Source organism: Lontra canadensis, unplaced genomic scaffold (genome assembly GCF_010015895.1).
Source record: "Lontra canadensis isolate GAN:19392208 unplaced genomic scaffold, GSC_riverotter_1.0 scaffold39, whole genome shotgun sequence".
NCBI lineage: Eukaryota > Metazoa > Chordata > Mammalia > Carnivora > Mustelidae > Lontra > Lontra canadensis.
Window position 1 is genome coordinate 4,937,542 of NW_022631033.1, and position 12,616 is coordinate 4,950,157.

The window sequence follows — 12,616 nt, forward strand, 5'->3', positions numbered from 1 at the left end:
TTATTCTTAGCACTGTCCTATTTTTTTATTTATTTATTTATTTATTATTTTTTTTTGTCAATAGCAAACTTCTTTAAATACTACAGTTTGTAGTGTGGTTTGAAATCAGGAAATATGATGTCTCCAACTTGTTCTTTTTTCTAAATATTGCAGTGGCTCTTCCCGGTCTTTTCTGATTCTATAGAAATTATAGGATTGCTTTTTCTATTTCCATAAAAATTATTATTGGAATTTTGATAGGGATTGCATTGAATCTACAGACCGCTTTGAGTAGAATGCACTTTTTAACTATAGTAATTCTTCCAGCCCTTGAACATGAAATATATTTCCATTTATTTTTGTCTATTTCCAGTTATTTCACCAAAGTATTATAGTTTTCAAAGTACAGATCTCCTTATCTTTAGTTAAATTCATTCCTAATTAAAAACAATTTTGATATTATTGTAAAGGAGATTATTTATATATTTTTCTTTAATACATTGTCAGTGTCTAGAAACATAACTAATTTCTGTATGTTAATTTTGCATCTTGCATTTTCCTGAATTCATTTTTCAGTTCTAACAGTTTTTGATGAAAGTTTAGCACTTACTATATCTAAGATTATATCATTTGTAATGGATAATAATTTTACTACTTCAGTTCTATTTTGGGTGGCTTTTATTTCTTTTTCTTGCCTAATTGTTCTGGGCAGCACTTCTAGTATTATGTTGATTAGGAGGGGTGAGAGTGAGCACTCCTGTCTTTTTCCTGACTTTAAGGAAAGTTTTCAAACTTGTATCATTGACTATGATGAAAGCTGTGGACTTGTCATATATGGCTTTATTGTGTTAAGATGTATTCTCTCTATACTAAAATTTGTTGAGTGTTTTTGCCATCAAAGGATGTTGTATTTTGCCAAATAGTTTTTCTTCATCTATTGGGATAACCAAATTATTCTTATCTCCCATTTTATAAATGTGTTTATCACATTCACTGCTTTACATATGTTGAAACATCCTTAGATACCAGGGATATATTCCACTTGATCATGGTGTGGACTCTTTCAATATGCTGCTGAATTTGGTTTCTAGTTTTGTTTTTTTGTTTGTTTTGAGAATTTTTGCATCTATAGTCATCAAAGATACTGGCCCAGAGTTTTCTTGCACTGTCCATATCTGGCTTTGGTATCAGAGTAATACTGACCTCAAAAATGAGTTTGAGAGTGTTCTCTGATATTCTTTTTTTCAAGATTGAGAAGTACTGGTATTAATTCTTCTTTAAACATCTGGTACAATTCACTAATAAATTCATCTGCTCCTGATCTTTTTGTTGCTCCTTTGGGAGTATGTGTGTGTGTGTGTGTGTGTGTGTGTGTGTGTGTGTGTGTATTTTACTCACCATATATTATATCATGAGTTTTTGATGTAGTGTTCCATGAGTCATTGTTTGTGTATACACCCAGTGCTCCATGTAGTATGTGCCCTCCTTAATACCCACCACCATGCTAAGCCATCCCCCCATCCCCTCCCCTCTAAAACTCCATTTGTTTCTCAGAGTCCATAGTCTCTCATGGTTTGTCTTATGAAATAAGTCAAACAGAGAAAGTCAGTTATCATATGGTTTCACTTACTTGTAGAACACAAGGAATAGCATAGAGAACATCAGGAGAAGGAAGGAGAAAATGAAGGAGGGGGATTGGAGTGGGAATTTTTTTATTACTGATTCGGTTTCTTATTTTTGTGCTGTTCAGATTTTATATTTATTCATGAGTAAGTGTTGGTAGGTTGTATATTTCTACGAATTTATCCATTATTTGTAGGTTGCTCTGTTTGTTGGCATAAAATTGTTTATCTGTATTTTCATTTTTATTTCTGTGGTATCAGTTATAATGCTTCTCCTTCATTCTGATTTTATATATTTGAGTCCTCTCTCTTTTTTTTTCTTATTAAGTCTTGCTAACAGTTTCTCAGCTTCGTTTATATTTTCAAAACAAAAACAGCTATTGGTTTTAATTTCTCCTACTGTTTACTGGTCCCAATTTCATTTATTTCTACTCTGATCTTTGTTATTTTCTTTCCTCTGTAAAGTAGGATTTAGTTTCTTATTTTTACTCTTCCTTAATATGCAATGTTCAGTTGCTTATTTGAGATTTTTCTTTTTTCTTAATGTAGGTGTTCATCACTATACACTTCCTCCTTGGACCTGCTTTTGCTAAATCCTATAAGCTTTGATGTGCTGTTTTCATTTTCATTTTTCTCATATGACATACCTAGGAGTATATTCCTTTTATTTTTCCTGCTTTGTGTTTCCTGAGCTTTCTGACTCTGTTTTTTGTGTCTGTCATTAATTTGTAAAGTTTCCAGTCATGATTACTTCATATATTTTTCTCTGCTTCATTATCTCCTACTATCCCTTTTGGGTATTCCAATTTTGTGTATGTTCTCTTATATACCCTTAACATGTTAATCAGGGGTATTTTAAATACCAGTCTGACAATTCCAATATCTGTGTCATATCTAAGTCTGCTTTTTTTTTTTTAAGATTTTATTTATTTATTTGAGAGAGAGAGAGAGAAGGAGAGAAAAGAAAAAGATAAGGGTAGAGTGAGAGGGAGACGCGGACTCCCTGCTGAGCAGAGAGCCAACATGGGGCTGGATCCCATGATCCCGAGATCATGACCTGAGCTAAAAGCAAATGTTTAAACACCTGAGCCACTCAGGTGCCACCTCCAAGTCTGCTTCTGATGTTGTTTTGTCTCTTCAAATTGTCTTTCATTTCAGTATGTCCTATAATTTATTGTTTAAAGCGGAACATGATTCATCAGGTGATAGGAACTGAGGTAAACAAGCCTATATCATGAAGTTTTGTACATTCTGGCTAGGACCTGGGATTTGTTTACTATTTGCTGTAGTGCTAGGTACCAGTGATATCAAATTCCTCAAGTGTTTTTGTTTCTATCCACGCTGTCGACTTTGGGGTCCCCTAAGTACTTTTTCTCAGAGAGAATCCGTGTTGTGCAGCTCTTTCCACTGTAATCTGCTGTCATTACACTGCATCCCTCTTGGACAGTTTTTAAGATGGAGGGAAGGGAGAGTTCTATAATCCTAGGATCAGATCTAAGTCTTAATTTTTTTGAAGATTTTATTTTTCAGGGCACCTGGGTGGCTCAGTGGGTTGAGCCCCTGCCTTCAGCTCTGGTCATGGTCTCGGTCCTGGCATCGAGTCCTGCATCGGGTTCTTTGCTCAGCGGAGAGCCTGCTTTCCCCTCTCTCTCTGCCTACTTGTGATTTCTCTCTGTATGCCAAATAAATAAATAAAAATCTTCAAAATAAAAGATTTTATTCTTCATTTACTAGAGAGAGAGTATGGGGGAGTGTGGGGGGAGCGGCTGGCAGTGGGAGAGGGAGAAGCAGACTCCCTGCTGATCTGGGAGCTTTAAGAGCGGCTCATGATCTGAGCTGAAGGCAGAAGCTTAACTAACCGCCTGAGCCACCCAGGCACCCCAGATGTAAGTCTTATAATGTGCCTCTGGGCTGTGACCTTCACTAGTGTTTCTCTTTCTCCTCAGCCCTCTTTGTTGAAGGAGGAAGTTTAGGTGGGGGCTGGAGCAGAAGCACTGTCTCTTCTCTGCAGCTGGGATAAGCCTCCCTTAAATGTTTTTCCCTAAAGACTGAGTCTTTGTTATGGAGAACACGTGGTGTGTTTCAGTTTTTACCCTCCCCCTCCTCCTTGCAGAGCCAGTTAGCGACTTCTCTTGTCTCTTCTCTGCAGAAACCTAGCAGGGTCCCTCGAGATAAAACCTACAGAAGTGTGGGCCAGCTCCCAAGACCCCAACCCCAGGAGCTTCTGAGACAATCCGTCTCCAACAAGTCATCAAATTTACCATTTATGCATTGTTCCATGGCTCCAACAGCTTCTGGTTTTGGTGACTGGATCTCAGCTCTAACTTCCTGGATTGCCCTGTGCCTCCAAAGTAATGCTTTACCTTGCAATCTCAGTTCTCTTATGTGTCCGGGAATGGTCATCGATTTTCAGTTTGCTTGGTGTTTTCTTGCCTTGAAGATGTGAGTGGCAGCTTCCAAGTATTTTATATTTCAGAGCTGAATCAGACAAAGAAATCCTGAGCACGGCACATATGTGAAAAGACACACAGAAAACAAGTATTGCAATTCAGCAGTGGCCTCTGATACTGGATTAGAGAAATATTTCTAGCCAAATTTCACTGCCTGATTAGCATTAATTTACTCACAATTTGAAGAAACAGCCATTAGTTTAGGAGTATCAGACTTTAGTAGCGGTAGGCCAAGTAGCAGTCCTTGCCAGCTTCTTCTAGTGCCAAGATTTAGAATGCCTGCCTGGATACAGAAGCACACGATTGTTGGACACTGTTTTGGGCATCGCCATCTGTCTTGCTTCCCATATAAATTCTCACCCCTGCTGACTGATATATATGGCATTCTGTAGAAGGCTCGTGCACAAATTTCTAAAAGGGGATCTCAGGCAAGAGCTTTTCTTGTCATTTATGTCTGCCAGGTTTCTGCCATGACTTGCTTGTGTACTCATTTGTAAGGCAACATTCAGGGGAGTGCCCGTGTGCAACATTTGGGGTATTGGCTTATTTACTGCTTCCTGCTGCAGCCAAGGCTCACCCACTCCATGATTCTACACAGTGTGATTCAAAAATGGGTTTAACATAGCATGCACGGTATTTTGGTATCACTGCCCATATAAAAGTATGGGAAAACCCCAAGATATATATCACATTCACTAGCACAATACCTTGATTGTGTTCGTCAGTGCATGTTTGTCTGATCTCCCTTCCTTTTTGGAAATTTTCCAATGGCTACAACTGCAAAAATAGAGATATGTACGTATTAGCCTGTGGTAAAATGAGGTTTCCTGGGGATGGGGGAGAATGGGTGTTCATGGTGATTGACCATTATTGCCAAAATTTTGTTGGAAATAAGCCCAGAACTTTCTATGTTATTTATATTCTATTCAACACTTTGTGCTGTACCAAAGTTAAATGAATAAAAAATCTGTTACTAACTTTACCCAGGATCCATTTATCTTTTAAAGAACTGAAAACTCACTCTCCGGGTGTCCAAAGAAGGGGCAATATGTTAATCCAGTGCTACCTTTAATCCATGTACTGAGGTAACAAAATATCTTTGAGAAATGTGTGTCCCAGTGACACTTTAACTCTCCTTCTGTTTCCAACAAAAAGTTCAGTAAAACTCACACTCTTATAAATTAAATGCATGGGGAATATCTAACTGAATTTCTATATGAATGTCTTTAGCTCTCAATCATCCTTCTCTTCACAATTAATTTCAATTCTTGGACTATAGAAATGGAAGAGGAGAGGGAGAGAGACAGAAAGAGAGAAAGAGCATGTGTTTGTTTAGTCTTAACAAGGGTGTGTGCTATGGTGATTGCTGTGAATTGTGTAAGACTGATAATTCACAGACCTGTCCCCCTGAAGCAAATAATACATTATGTGTTAATAAAAAATGTTTTAGCAGTAGTTTATCACATTAAAAAATTAAGTATTACATACACTATAGCTTTTTCTTCTACTCCTCCCTCAGAATACTTTTCCTTATAGTACTTTCTCCTTTAATGAGAAAACTTAAAAAAATATGGAAACATTTTCTAGACAACTACATGCTAAATCTAACCTCAAACTAAACAGTAATATCAGATAAATTTTAAAAATGACTTAAAAAAACACAGAAATCCACATAGACTGTATTAAAAAGCTAAGTCAACCTTGAACATCATAGTGATGATGACAAAACACTTGACCACACAGGTAGCAGGGTAAAGGGGGTCATGAAATTAAAATAGCACTGTCACTCGCTGTATTTCTTAACAAATTTCCTCTAAAATATCAGTGGATTTAGAATATGCACCTAAATCATCTAGGATACTTTGTCAACAGTATGAGAAAAATCTTAAAACAGTAGTTATTCAGGAGGGAAGTAGGAGGTGATATATAAAATGGAAAACATCATGAATTTGGAGTCTGACATCTTGCCTGAACATTTAGTCCCTCTCTCTGCTTATTTGAGACCAGAGATAAATTGAAGCTCAGTTCCTTCATCTGCAAAATGGGGACAAAAATGGTATATTCTTCTTACAGTCATTGTCCAGACTTAACCCACAGTGTCTATGAGCACACCTGGTAGTAACAGACATGGAAAAAGTATTTGTAAACAGGAATAGAGACACATCCCCAGAGAGGGACACGCTTTGAATGAGGTATCCCTTAAAAACTACTTCTTTTGTAGTTTCTCCCTGAGAAGATTGGTGAATTCTCAAAAATTTTTGAGAGAATAACTATCTTGCATGAAAACTGCAGAAGAGAGTAAAGACAGGGAATATTTTCAAACACACTTTATAAGACCAGGAAAGTGTTATACCAAAACCTTTGAAGGACATTCCAATTAAAGGAAATTAGCAATCAGTATTTCCCATGCACATAGATACAAGAATTCTAAGCAGAATGTCAACAAATGGAATACATTTACATGCGTTAATAATAGGGAAATAGCTTTAAGTAATGGGAGTCACTCCAAATGTATAGAGATTATTTAATAATTTAATTAAATAATTAAAAATATTTAATATTTGAAAATAAATGAATGTAATTTATTATATTATCAGAATGAAGGTAAAATGGTCATTTCAATAAATACAAAAAACAATTTCATAAAATTTACCAAAATATATTTCTTGGGGTACCTGGGTGGCTCAGTGTCTAATAAGTGTCTAATTTTTCATTTTTCACTCAGGTCATGATTTCAGTGTTCTGGGATTGAGCCTGGTGTCGGGCTCCTTGGTCAGTGGGAAGTCTGCTTGTCTCACTGTCCCTCTGCCCCTTTCTCCTCTAGAATAAATAAATCTTTTTAAAAATTAAAAAAAAAATTATTTCTTGATTAAATTCTCAGCAAATGAGGAATAAAAGGGAATATTCTCAATCTCACATAGAACTTGTTAACACCATGTCTAATAATGACGTTTTTGCAAGCTTTTCCTTCACGTTTCAGTATAAAACAAATAAATCTTTAAAAAATTTTTTTTTAAATTATATCTTGATTAAATTCTCAGCAAATGAGGAATAAAAGGGAATATTCTCAATCTCACATAGAACTTGTTAACACCATATCTAACAATGACGTTTTTGCAAGCTTTTCCCTCACGGTTCAGTATAAAACATGGATGAGCACTACCACCATCTCAACCCAACATTGTACCGAAGCCCCCAGCTGAAATCATAATGAAAGTGATTTTATCTTAAAGTTCTCCCTGGAAACAAAGTCAGTACAAAAATTATCAATTATATTTTTATATACTAGCAAGACAGGGAATGCAATACAGAAGACAGTTTATGAAATAAATCAAATAAAGCATGTGCAAGACTAACACACTATAAACTGTAAGATATTATTTTTTTAGAGAGAGAGAGAGAGCATGAGCAGGTGGAGGAGGGGGAGGGGCAGAGGGTGAGGCAGAACCAGGCACCCCACTGAGCAAGGAGCCCCAAGGGTCTTGATCCGAGGACCCTGAGATCATGACCTGAGCCAAAGGAAGATGCTTAACCTACTGAGCTACCCAGGTGCCCCTAAATTGTAAGATATTCTTCAAAGGGATTAAAGAACACCTAAATAGTGAGAGCTAAGTAGTACCCGTAGATCACAAAACTTGATATATGCAAATTCTTCCAAATTTATCTATGAATTTGATGCAATGGGCATTGAAATTACAACAAGGGTTCTGAGAAATTTAAATGTACATAGAAGTGGGGTGCCTGGGGGGCTCATTCAGTTAAGCGGCCAACTCTTGATTTCATGATCTCAGACTCCGAGGGTGAAGTCCTGAGTCAGGTTCCATACTCAGTGGGGAGTCTGCTTGTCCAGCTCCATCTGCTCCTTCCCCAGCTCATGCTCGCGCTCTCTCTCTCTCAAATAAATAAATAAAATCTTTAAAAACTAAAATCAAATCTACATGGAAGTACAAAGATCTGACAATAGCTATGAATATCCTTAAGGTGAAACCTACAGAACTTATTAAGATAATAAGTCTTTCTGTAAAGATCCAGAATTTAAGAGTAATGGCTATCAACAAACAGGCCAGAAGATAGACTAAGAGGGTCCAGAAAGAGATCTTCTCACATCAGTTAACATGATTTTATAAATTCAGTTTATGCCTTTATTTCAGTTCAGGAAGTATGGTATTCTCAAAGAATGGTGTTGGATCACTTAAATCATTTTTTAGAAAATCAACAAAATTTAACTTGAGATGGACCATGTAACTGAAAGCAAGAATAAATAGTTTGAAGTTTCTGGAAGCAAAAAAAACAACCAGGAAAATAGCTTCATGATCAAGGTAGACTTATTAAATAGAACTCAAAAAACACTTTGTATACAAGAAAAAAAATGGATAGTTTAACTTTAAAATAAAAACTTTCTCTCATAAAAATTCCATAAAGTGGGTGAGAAGTCAGGTCTCAGATGGGATAATATGTTTGTAATATATTTATTTAATATACTCATATTGACCAAAATATAGGACAGTTTCAAACCAACAATAAAGAGGTAAACTAGTTAAAATGAGCAAAAGGTTTTACCAAAAAGAATATTCAAATACCCATTAACATATGAGAAGTTTTAAAACTCATGCATCACACAAATGGAAATTAAAAATTATAATGAAATATCAACTAATCCTACCATAATAACTGAAATTTAGAAGATTGACAGTATCTAGGATATAGAACAATGGAAACTCTCATATATTTCTAATGGGTAGGTAGAAGCATCTGGAAAACTGAGTAGTGTCTATTGAAGCCAAGCATAAGCACAAACTATAGACCAGCAATTCTACTCCTGGGTATATAATATGCAACAAAATGACTGATTATGCACATAAAAATACAAGATGTACAAAGTACAAGAATGTTCATGCCAGCTTTGTTCGTAATAGCCTCCAAATGGAAATAATCCAAACATACCAACTGTAAAATGGTAAATTATATTCATATGATGGAATAGCATAGTAATATACTGAAATATAGAATGACATAAATATTTTTATTAATAAGCAAATTTACCAATGAGTAAAATAAGTAAGAGAGAAAATATACAGTGCATGCTATGTAGTTTCACTTATGAGCAGCACAAGAACAAGAAAAAATAATGTATGGTAACAGAACAATGAGTCCCAAGGGGAGGTTGTACCAAGTAGACAGGCGCATGTCAGAGCCTTTCAGAGAATTGTCCCATGTTTCATCTGACTCCTGATTATAAAACTGTACAGCTAGGCAAAATGACCGAGCTAAGACAACAGCATTTGTAGTAACTTATACTCCAACTTAGAAAATTCAACTTTCAAATTGAGCATCTATTTGTGTAACATCAAGCTACCTATTTAAACTTCCTCAGACATGAGTCTTTCATGTACAAAATGAAACATGTCACGTTAACAAAAATATGAGGTTATTACAATTTTTAAATGAGTTATTGCATAATAATAGCACTCAGTCCAGCATGTAGGAAATGTGGTTTACATTTCCCTACAAATCTAGCTTTGGATTTTCCCCCTCCTTTTAATTCAGTTTTTGTCAATCACGTTAATGATTTAACTCTGTTTAAATGTTCACAAATTTCTAAACACCATATGTGCAAGAAAACATGTATGTCTGCATTAGTAAAAATAAAATGAAACATCTCAATCTGAGGGTACAATTGCTTAAATATGAAAAGAAACAAAAATGTGTAGTAATGGGGAAATTTTAAAAGAAGATAGCAGTATCATTAAAATCAAATGCATTTTGCATTATGTTATCCACCGGGGACAATCTTCCCCCAGAGAATACCGGGCAAAATCTGGAAAATCATCACTGATCACAAGGCAGGTGTACAATCAGCATCGACAGGCAGAGGCAAATATCTTATGAGGCAATGGGCAGACCCTCAACACAAGGACAAGTTGGGCTGAAATGTCAATAGTGCTGAGGTTGAGAATATCCTAAATCCTGGGTTAGGACAATGAATGTCTAATATTACAACCTGGGAGGTTTTGCCGAAGTGACAGTCTCTCCTTTCTCCAGTTGGGGTTCACAACCTATAAATTCTGAAAATCCACACAAGTCTGGGCCCAAATTCCTTATTTATAATTACAAAATCCCAAAGTCCTAAAAACAGAATTCATATCATTAAAAAATGAGATGAAATCAAATAACAAAATAAAATAAAATAAATTAAAATAATAAAAGAAAAGAAAGTGAATACAAGCTGGCCTGATTTATCCTCTTCTGCCTTTGTTTATCCCACATAATGTGAGCATGTCTGCCTTTCATCGTAGAAATAACAATGTGTATGACTAAAGGGTGCTGGCCCAGACACGATCAAGGGATTATTAGAATTTTATATAATGCTTACATACTATAATGCCCTCATAAAAATCAAAGAATTCTGAAAGGTATCCAAATGTCTAGGATAAAGGGTTGCTGACCAGTATTAGATTAGGGACTGTATTGTGAGGCAGTAAAAACAAGAAAACAAGAAAATTAGAAAGATTAGAATAAAAAATTCTAATAAAAAGTTAGAAAATTAGAAAGAAGTGTTTTTCTTTTCCCCAATACACTACTTATTAGCAAACTAACTATATGGGGGTAATTTATCCCAGAGTCCTTATGTATAGAATGCAAATAATAACATATATCTTTCACATATTTTTTTAGTATTGAATCAGCCAATATTTAAAATGATTATAATAATTCCCAAAATCTAGCATTCAGTTAAAGCTTTTCTGTAACTTTTTTCCAACTATTACTTTACTATTAAATAAAACATATTTTTTAATACTTGAACAAAAGCAAACAAATGAAGAAGTTGTCTTTTTTAACTGCCCTAATATTAAAACAACAACAATAACAACGGCAGCAGCAACAACAAAGCAATTTAGAAGAGAGCTGTGCACACCACTTGGAAACCTGGGTAGATTCCATCTCTAACTGGATCTATATGGCTAAAACAGCAGTCACATGCTGGGTGGGGGTACCGGGGCAAGAATTAAAATCTGTAGCAAGGGCTCAAGTGGGACACTTTTAAAGAATGAGGAGCTGACTGTACGCTCCCCAGTACCTGTGTACTGTGGACAGGATTCATATTGCATTCAATATTGGTCACGTTCCATGCCCTTCATGTAGCAATTAAAAATATAATGGGTGATTAAATGTGGCTTGCAAATAGAACCATAGACTTTCAGCATGCCCGTGAGCTGATGTGGGTAAAAGCTCTGTACCTCCCCCACACAGTGCTCTGGGACTTGGCAACCTGGCCATTCTGTACCTCTTCCTCCAGTCCCCATGTGTTCAAGCACAAGAGAGTCATTACTAACTTATAAGAACTAGCTCGGAGCTGCTTGGGACCAAAAGAACAGATACCCTGAGTTTAGGTTGTGATTTTCTTTTGTTTAGTTAGAAAGACTCTAAACATGAAGGAGGTTAAATGGGAACACATCCTGTGGTCATACACACAGAATTTTCCCTTCAGGGCTGGCTCACTCGTGCCCCAACACTGAGAATATTAGTGGCTGATGGCTCTCTTTGCAGTCTCACCCAATCTTATCCTTCCTCCCAGATGGTAGTTGATGGCCAGTAACCCACAGGGACACATGGCCTGACCCCTTCTCTGAATGTAGGACAATCTTAGCTGCAGAGTTCCCTGCAGGATTGCCTGACGCCTCAGTAGTAACCACGGAGCAGATCAGCTGTCTGTCCAACCCTGCCTTCCTCATGCCCATGCAGATGTGACTCCCAGAAGCATTTCCCAATCCAATTTCTTTACTCACAGTCTATTTTCAGGGAGATCAACTGAATACACACAATTATTTTGTTTATTCAATAAATATGTATATTTTAAAGGTTTATTTTTTAGAGAGAGAGTGCGTGAGTGAATGAAGGAAGGAGTGGAAGGAGAGACAGAATCCCAAGCAGACCCCCTGTTGGGTGTAGAGCCCTACAGGGGTCTAGACCTCACAACCCTGAGACCATCATCACTGAGCTGAAATCAAGTCAAATGCTTAACCCACTGAGCCACCCAGGTGCCCCTATTCAACAAATATTTATTAAATATCTATAACACAATAAAAATCTGCCAGATTCTAGGAATATAACATTTAAAGATATTAAGCAATTATGCAACATGAAGAAGACTCCCTTATGGTTGGCGCATCTTTTGAACAAAAGAGTCAACTAATATTTGTACTTTACTTCAAGCACAAAATTTTCCAACATCTTCTAAACTAAACATTACATTTGATCTTAAATTTGTCATATCATAAAGCAGGTGATGGTGGATGGGGAGAAAAGAGTATGTCAGGATTTTAAGTGTATTTTTTTTCTCCCTGAGTGGTAAAAAGGCACAGAACAATAGAATTCTAACCTCAATTCTCATACTAATTTTCCATATAAATTAGTAAGTCACTTTGTCTTCTAAAAGGTCATATTTCTGATCTCAGAATGAGGTTGTGAGTTTATCCTTGAGATTAATTTTATTACTGGATTTCTATGAAATCAGCCATGGAGGTCTTCAGGCGGCCATAAGGTGAGGGGAGACCAAAGGTCTTC